We start from the raw sequence: 7,516 nt of genomic DNA on the forward strand, positions 1-7,516 counted from the left end.
GATGTGAGAGGGGGAGTCTGGGGGTGTATGAGACCATGTAGAGAGAGAGAGGGGGAGGTCTTGGGGTATATGAGACCATGTGAGAGAGAGAAGAGGGGGAAGACTGAGCAGTCATCAAAACAAACAGCTCCAGACGGAACCAACTCAAAATGTAAGGACTAGACGCGGGTTGACGGATCGGACGCAAGAGTCGGGTTAAGGCAGGACGGGGGTCAGTTAACAACTACCACGGGACAAAACTCTGCAGAACTAAGGATGCGAAGTAAAAAAACAGCTATCATACAGCTGCCCACGGCATTGGGAAGAGAAAATCAAAGCAATGAGAATGTTATTGTACGATTGCGCACGCTCTGGCTGGCGACTGCGGACTAGTCTGCGGAGACTTTAATGGTCGGGGCCTGAGGGAGTGGAGGGGGTCCGGGCCCCCATCTAGTATCCTTTCGTATAATACAGACTTATACGATCATATTTGTTGGGTTATCAGCATGTCTATTAGGCCATTGAGAGAGAGGGGGGAGGTTGGGTAGTTATGAACCTGAAGAGGAAGGTCTGTCTGGTTATGAGCCATGAGAGGGGGAGTCTGGTGATATTGAGGCCATGAGAGAGAGAGAGGGGGGAGTCTCGGGTGTATTGAGGCCATATGAGAGAGAGAGAGTGAGTGAGAGTGAGTGAGAGTGCGAGAGAGAGAGAATAGGAATGGTGACTGCTCTGACACTCATCTGTTCTACATGATAGATTCTGTAAGTCATGCTACATCTTTCTGAACAGATCCCACTTTGAGTCCACATGATAGAGAGGTGTGCACTGGGTAGTAGATAGGTAATTGGGGTACCCAGTGGGTTCTGAATAGAGGTACTGAGGAAGGGTAGAAGGGTACTGGTAGAGGGTAGTAGGGGCCTGGAGTTGGATTCATTAGTTGGCTTCATTCTTTGACGCTTCATCAAAGTTTTCTACGAGATCTGTGGAGAGAGAGAGAGTTACATGTAAATCTTCAGGAAAGTACCATCAAGTCATTTAGCAGAGGCTCTAATCCAACGCTACTTACAGTGAGGAGACCAACAACTGCACCTCTACCAGTGTCATATCACCCCAGAGAGAGAGAACGATGCCCCTTTTTTCTCCCCAATTTCGTGTGTATCCAATTGGTAGTTACAGTCTTGTCTCATCGCTGCAACTCCCGTACGGACTCGGAGAGGCGAAGGTCGAGAGCCGTGCGTCCTCCGAAACACGACCCAACCCAGCCGCACTGCTTCTTAACACAGCGCCCACTTAACCCGGAAGCCAGCCGCACCAATGTGTCGGAGGAAACACCGTGCACCTGTCGACCTGGTTAGCGTGCACTGCGCCCGGCCCGCCACAGGAGTCGCTAGTGCGCGATGAGACAAGGATATCCCTACCGGCCAAAACCCTCCCCTAACCCGCGACGACGCTGGGCCAATTGTGCGCCGCCCCATGGTCCTCCCGGTCTGAGACAGAGCCTGGACTCGAACCCAGAATCTCTGGCGGCACAGCTGCGCACTGCCATGCGGTGCCTTAAACCCACTGCGCCTCCCGACAGAGCCTGATGCCGTCGTTTTAACAACGAAGCCGTGAAACAATACCTGGAACTTCATCCTCTTCTTCAATATCTTCTGGTTTGCTGATTGACATCGCTTTGTTGTCAAGTACTGCAATCGGGGGGGGGGAAATTAGACATTTTATTTCTTGAAACACGGCGTGAGGCTGTGACTAAAGTGCATTCTTAAAGTATTCAGAGGTCTCGACTTTTCCCACTTATTGTTTCGTTACAGCCTTATTCTAAAATGGATGAAATCATTATTTTTACTCCTTAAGCTACACACAATATCCCATAATAACAAAGTGAAAACAGTTTAGAAATGTTTGCAAATGTATCAAAAATAAAACTGAAATATCAGCCTTTCCTATGAGAATGACACATCTCTGCAGCACTCCACCAATCAGGCCTTTATGGTAGAGTGGCCAGACGGAAGCCACTCCTCAGTAAAAGGCACATGACAGCCCGCTGGAGTTTGCCAAAAGGCACCGTAAAGGACTTCTCAAACCATGAGAAACAAGATTCTCTGTCTGGTGAAACCAAGATTGAACTCTTGGCCTGAATGCCAAACGTCACGTCTGGAGGAAACCTTGGCACCATCCCTACAGTGAACCATGGTGGTGGCAGCATCATGTTTGTGGGGAGTGTTTTTCATGGTAGGGACTGGAGACTAGTCAGGATCGAGGGAAAGATGAACTGAGCCAAAGTACAAAGAGAATCCCTTGATGAAAACCTGCTCCAGAGCGCTCAGGACCTCAGACTGTAGTGAGGTTCACTCATCCAACAGGACAACAACCCTAAGCACACAGCCAAGACAACGCAGGAGTGGCTTCGGGACAAGTCTCTGAATGTCCTTAAGTAGCCCAGCCAGAGCCTGACTTGAACCCGATCGAATATCTCTGAGAGACCTGAAAATAGCCTTGTGCAGCGACGCTCCCCCATCCAACCTGACAGCTTGAGACGATCTGCAGAGAAGGAATGGATAGAAACTCCCCCAATACAGGTGTGCCAAGCTTTGTAGCGTTCATACCCAAGAAGAATCCGAGGCTGTAATCGCTGCCAAAGTGCTTCAACAAAGTACAGAGTAAAGGTGTCAGATACTTATGTTAAATGTGATAATTCAGCTTTTTAATTAAATACTTAGCTACAATTGGCTAAAAACATGTTTTGCTTGTCATTATGGGGTGTTCTGTATAAATTCGATGAGGGGAAAAAAAACAGTCTGTAAAACTTAACAAAATACAGAGAAAATCAAGGTCTGAAATACATTCCTAATGCAGTGTACACACTACACCCACCTTGGCGTGGGAACTGCTCACCAGTTTGCGAAGGCTGGATGAAGCTGTCTGCCCCCAGCTGGCTGAGGATGCCTGGCAGCTCGATCTCTGTCAGCTGTTTGTTCTCTGCATGGCCTGTGATAGCAAACGTATTGCAGACAGAGAGGCCTGCACCTTGGTTGGTGTGAAGTGGATCACTGTTGCCATCGTCCTTTATCATGTTCACCCTGGGGAGGGGGGGGGATAAGACCAGGGCTTTAGCACAGCATTCATCCTCTGCCGTCCTGTATTAATGTTAACATTCAGCACGACAATGTTTCGGGAACGTTCAGATAGAGAATATGCTATGAAGAACAAATTTCCATGCCTTTCTGACAGTAGAACATTCACGATCAGCCTATAGAGATTTCATATGGCAACTGAAACAGGGCCCAGATTGGGATTGGATTGAAAAAGGTGTCAGTGTACAGTTTTAACTTTAGTCCATCCCTCAGCCCCGACGGGCGCGAACCAGGGCACCCTCTGCCACATAACAACAGTCACCACGAAGCATCGTTACCATCGCCTCACTACATTCAGGGTCTCAGAGCGATTGACGTCACCGACTGAAAGGCTGATGTTAGCGCGCGCACCACCGCTAACTAGCTAGCCTATTTCACATCCGTAATACATCAGCCAACTTCATGACTACAATTTACCGTAGGAGTTTTCACAGGACACGCTGTCTACCCATCTATCATTTACGAGAAACAAGGCGTTTGTTTGAAGCCCACTATCCGTGACGGACTTTTGCAACTACATTTGGTGCTCAAGGCCAGGATGGAGCCAAGTGTTGATTTAGTTGACATGTGCTTCAGTGTGAAGATGGATCAACTTAGTTTCTCTCTTAAAAAAATTAAGTAAAATGTGAATTGAATGACTTGCCTCCTCAATACCAGCGATGGTTGTTCACTGCCAGTTTCTTCAAGGAAACTCTGGAGTTTTGCTTGTCGTCGGCTGTTTGCACGTTCTGTGAACCACCTTCTTCTTCCGTGCACTGCGCCCGGCCCGCCACAGGAGTCGCTAGTGCGCGATGAGACAAGGATATCCCTACCGGCCAAACCCTCCCCTAACCCGGACGACGCTGGGCCAATTGTGCGCCGCCCCATGGTCCTCCCGGTCTGAGACAGAGCCTGGACTCGAACCCAGAATCTCTGGCGGCACAGCTGGCACTGCCATGCGGTGCCTTAAACCACTGCGCCTCCCGACAGAGCCTGATGCCGTCGTTTTAACAACGAAGCCGTGAAACAATACCTGGAACTTCATCCTCTTCTTCAATATCTTCTGGTTTGCTGATTGACATCGCTTTGTTGTCAAGTACTGCAATCGGGGGGGGGGGGGAGAATTAGACATTTTATTCTTGAACACGGCGTGAGGCTGTGACTAAAGTGCATTCTTAAAGTATTCAGAGGTCTCGACCTGTCTCTTATACACATCTAGATGTGTATAAGAGACAGGAGCCAGGGACCACCATCGTTGATAGACAGACAGACAGACTGTAGATATATCTATTTGACTGGCGTGAGAGTGCGAGAGAGAGAGAATAGGAATGGTGACTGCTCTGACACTCATCTGTTCTACATGATAGATTCTGTAAGTCATGCTACATCTTTCTGAACAGATCCCACTTTGAGTCCACATGATAGAGAGGTGTGCACTGGGTAGTAGATAGGTAATTGGGGGTACCCAGTGGGTTCTGAATAGAGGGTACTGAGGAAGGGTAGAGGGTACTGGGTAGAGGGTAGTAGGGGCCTGGAGTTGGATTCATTAGTTGGCTTCATTCTTTGACGCTTCATCAAAGTTTTCTACGAGATCTGTGGAGAGAGAGAGAGTTACATGTAAATCTTCAGGAAAGTACCATCAAGTCATTTAGCAGAGGCTCTAATCCAACGCTACTTACAGTGAGGAGACCAACATACTGCACCTCTACCAGTGTCATATCACCCCAGAGAGAGAGAACGATGCCCCTTTTTTCTCCCCAATTTCGTGGTATCCAATTGGTAGTTACAGTCTTGTCTCATCGCTGCAACTCCCGTACGGACTCGGGAGAGGCGAAGGTGAAGAAGAAGGTGGTTCACAGAACGGCAACAGCCGACGACAAGAAACTCCAGAGTTCTTGAAGAAACTGGCAGTGAACAACATCGCTGGTATTGAGGAGGCAAGTCATTCAATCAACATTTTATTAATTTTTTTAAAGGAGAAACTAAGTTGACCATCTTCACACTGAGCATGTCAACTAAATCAACACTTGGCCTCCCCTGCCTTGGCACCAAATGTAGATCTGAAAGTCTCGGGATAGGGTTCAACAACGCGCTTGTTCTCTGAAATGATTAGATGGGTAGACAGCGTGTCCTGTGAAAATCTACGGTAAAAATTGTAGTCATATTGCTGATGTAACGGATGTGAAATGGCTAGCTAGTTAGCGGTGGTGCGCGCTAATAGCCTTTCAGTCGGTGACGTCAATCGCTCTGAGACTGAAGTAGTGGAGGCGATGGGTAACGATGCTTCGTGGTGACTGTTGTTGATGTGTGCAGAGGGTCCTGGTTCGCGCCCCGGTCGGGGCGAGGGGATGAGACTAAAGTTAAACTGTTACACTGACACCTTTTTCAATCCAATCCAATCTGGGCCCTGTTCAGTTGCCATAGAAACCTCTAATAGAGCTGATGTGAATGTTCTACATGTCAGAAAGGCATGATTTGTTCTTCATAGCATATTTCTATCTGAACGTTCCCGAAACATTGTCGTGCTGAATGTTATACATTAAACAGGACAGAATGTGCTGTGCTAAACCCTGGTCTTATCCCCCCCCCTCCCAGGTGAACATGATAAAGGACGATGGCACAGTGATCCACTTCAACAACCCCAAGGTGCAGGCCTCTCTGTCTGCCAAACACGTTTGCTATCACAGGCCATGCAGAGAACAAACAGCTGACAGAGATGCTGCCAGGCATCCTCAGCCAGCTGGGGGCAGACAGCTTCACCAGCCTTCGCAAACTGGGAGCAGTTCCCACGCCAAGGTGGGTGTAGTGTGTACACTGCATTAGGAATGTATTCAGACCCCTTGATTTCTCTCTGTATTTTGTTAAGTTACAGACTGTTTTTTTCCCCTCATGAATTTATACAGAACACCCCATAATGACAAAGCAAAAACATGTTTTTAGAAATTGTAGCTAAGTATTTAAATTAAAAAGCTGAATATCACATTTAAATAAGTATCTGACCCTTTACTCTGTACTTTGTTGAAGCACCTTTGGCAGCGATTACAGCCTCGATTCTTCTTGGGTATGACGCTACAAGCTTGGCACACCTGTATTTGGGGAGTTTCTCCATTCTTCTCTGCAGATCCTCTCAAGCTGTCAGGTTGGATGGGGGAGCGTCGCTGCACAGCTATTTTCAGGTCTCTCCAGAGATATTCGATCGGGTTCAAGTCCAGGCTCTGGCTGGGCTACTAAAGGACATTCAGAGACTTGTCCCGAAGCCACTCCTGCGTTGTCTTGGCTGTGTGCTTAGGGTTGTTGTCCTGTTGGATGGTGAACCTCACTACAGTCTGAGGTCCTGAGCGTCTGGAGCAGGTTTTCATCAAGGATCCTTTGTACTTTGCTCAGTTCATCTTTCCCTCGATCCTGACTAGTCTCCCAGTCCCTACCACTGAAAAACATCCCCACAACATGATGCTGCCACCACCATGCTTCACTGTAGGGATGGTGCCAGGTTTCCTCCAGACGTGACGTTTGGCATTCAGGCCAAAGAGTTCAATCTTGGTTTCACCAGACAGAGAATCTTGTTTCTCATGGTTTGAGAGGTCTTTAGGTGCTTTTGGCAAACTCCAAGCGGGCTGTCATTGTGCCTTTTACTGAGGAGTGGCTTCCGTCTGGCCACTCTACCATAAAGGCCTGATTGGTGGAGTGCTGCAGAGATGTGTCATTCTCATAGAAAGGCTGATATTTCAGTTTTATTTTTGATACATTTGCAAACATTTCTAAACCTGTTTTCACTTTGTTATTATGGGATATTGTGTGTAGCTTAAGGAGTAAAAATAATGATTTCATCCATTTTAGAATAAGGCTGTAACGAAACAATAAGTGGGAAAAGTCGAGACCTCTGATACTTTAAGAATGCACTTTAGTCACAGCCTCACGCCGTGTTCAAGAATAAAATGTCTAATTCTCCCCCCCCCCCGATTGCAGTACTTGACAACAAAGCGATGTCAATCAGCAACCAGAAGATATTGAAGAAGAGGATGAAGTTCCAGGTATTGTTTCACGGCTTCGTTGTTAAAACACGGCATCAGGCTCTGTCGGGAGGCGCAGTGGTTTAAGGCACCGCATGGCAGTGCCAGCTGTGCCGCCAGAGATTCTGGGTTCGAGTCCAGGCTCTGTCTCAGACCGGGAGGACCATGGGGCGGCGCACAATTGGCCCAGCGTCGTCCGGGTTAGGGGAGGGTTTGGCGGGTAGGGATATCCTTGTCTCATCGCGCACTAGCGCTCCTGTGGCGGGCCGGGCGCAGTGCACGCTAACCAGGTCGACAGGTGCACGGTGTTTCCTCCGACACATTGGTGCGGCTGGCTTCCGGGTTAAGTGGGCGCTGTGTTAAAGAAGCAGTGCGGCTTGGTTGGGTCGTGTTTCGGAGGACGCACGGCTCTCG

The 7,516-nt window shown here is 48.3% G+C and overlaps 3 pseudogenes; 2 read left to right on the plus strand and 1 right to left on the minus strand.

The window, feature by feature from the left end:
- Positions 1-539: 539 nt before the first annotated feature.
- Positions 540-3,052, minus strand: LOC139022536 (transcription factor BTF3 homolog 4-like; annotated as a pseudogene).
- A 1,780-nt stretch (positions 3,053-4,832) lies between these two features.
- Positions 4,833-7,146, plus strand: LOC112070298 (transcription factor BTF3 homolog 4-like; annotated as a pseudogene).
- Positions 7,076-7,516, plus strand: part of LOC112070290 (transcription factor BTF3 homolog 4-like) — a 4,075-nt pseudogene continuing 3,634 nt past the window's right edge.

This window comes from Salvelinus sp. IW2-2015, unplaced genomic scaffold (genome assembly GCF_002910315.2).
Source record: "Salvelinus sp. IW2-2015 unplaced genomic scaffold, ASM291031v2 Un_scaffold1277, whole genome shotgun sequence".
Classification (NCBI taxonomy): Eukaryota; Metazoa; Chordata; class Actinopteri; order Salmoniformes; family Salmonidae; genus Salvelinus; species Salvelinus sp. IW2-2015.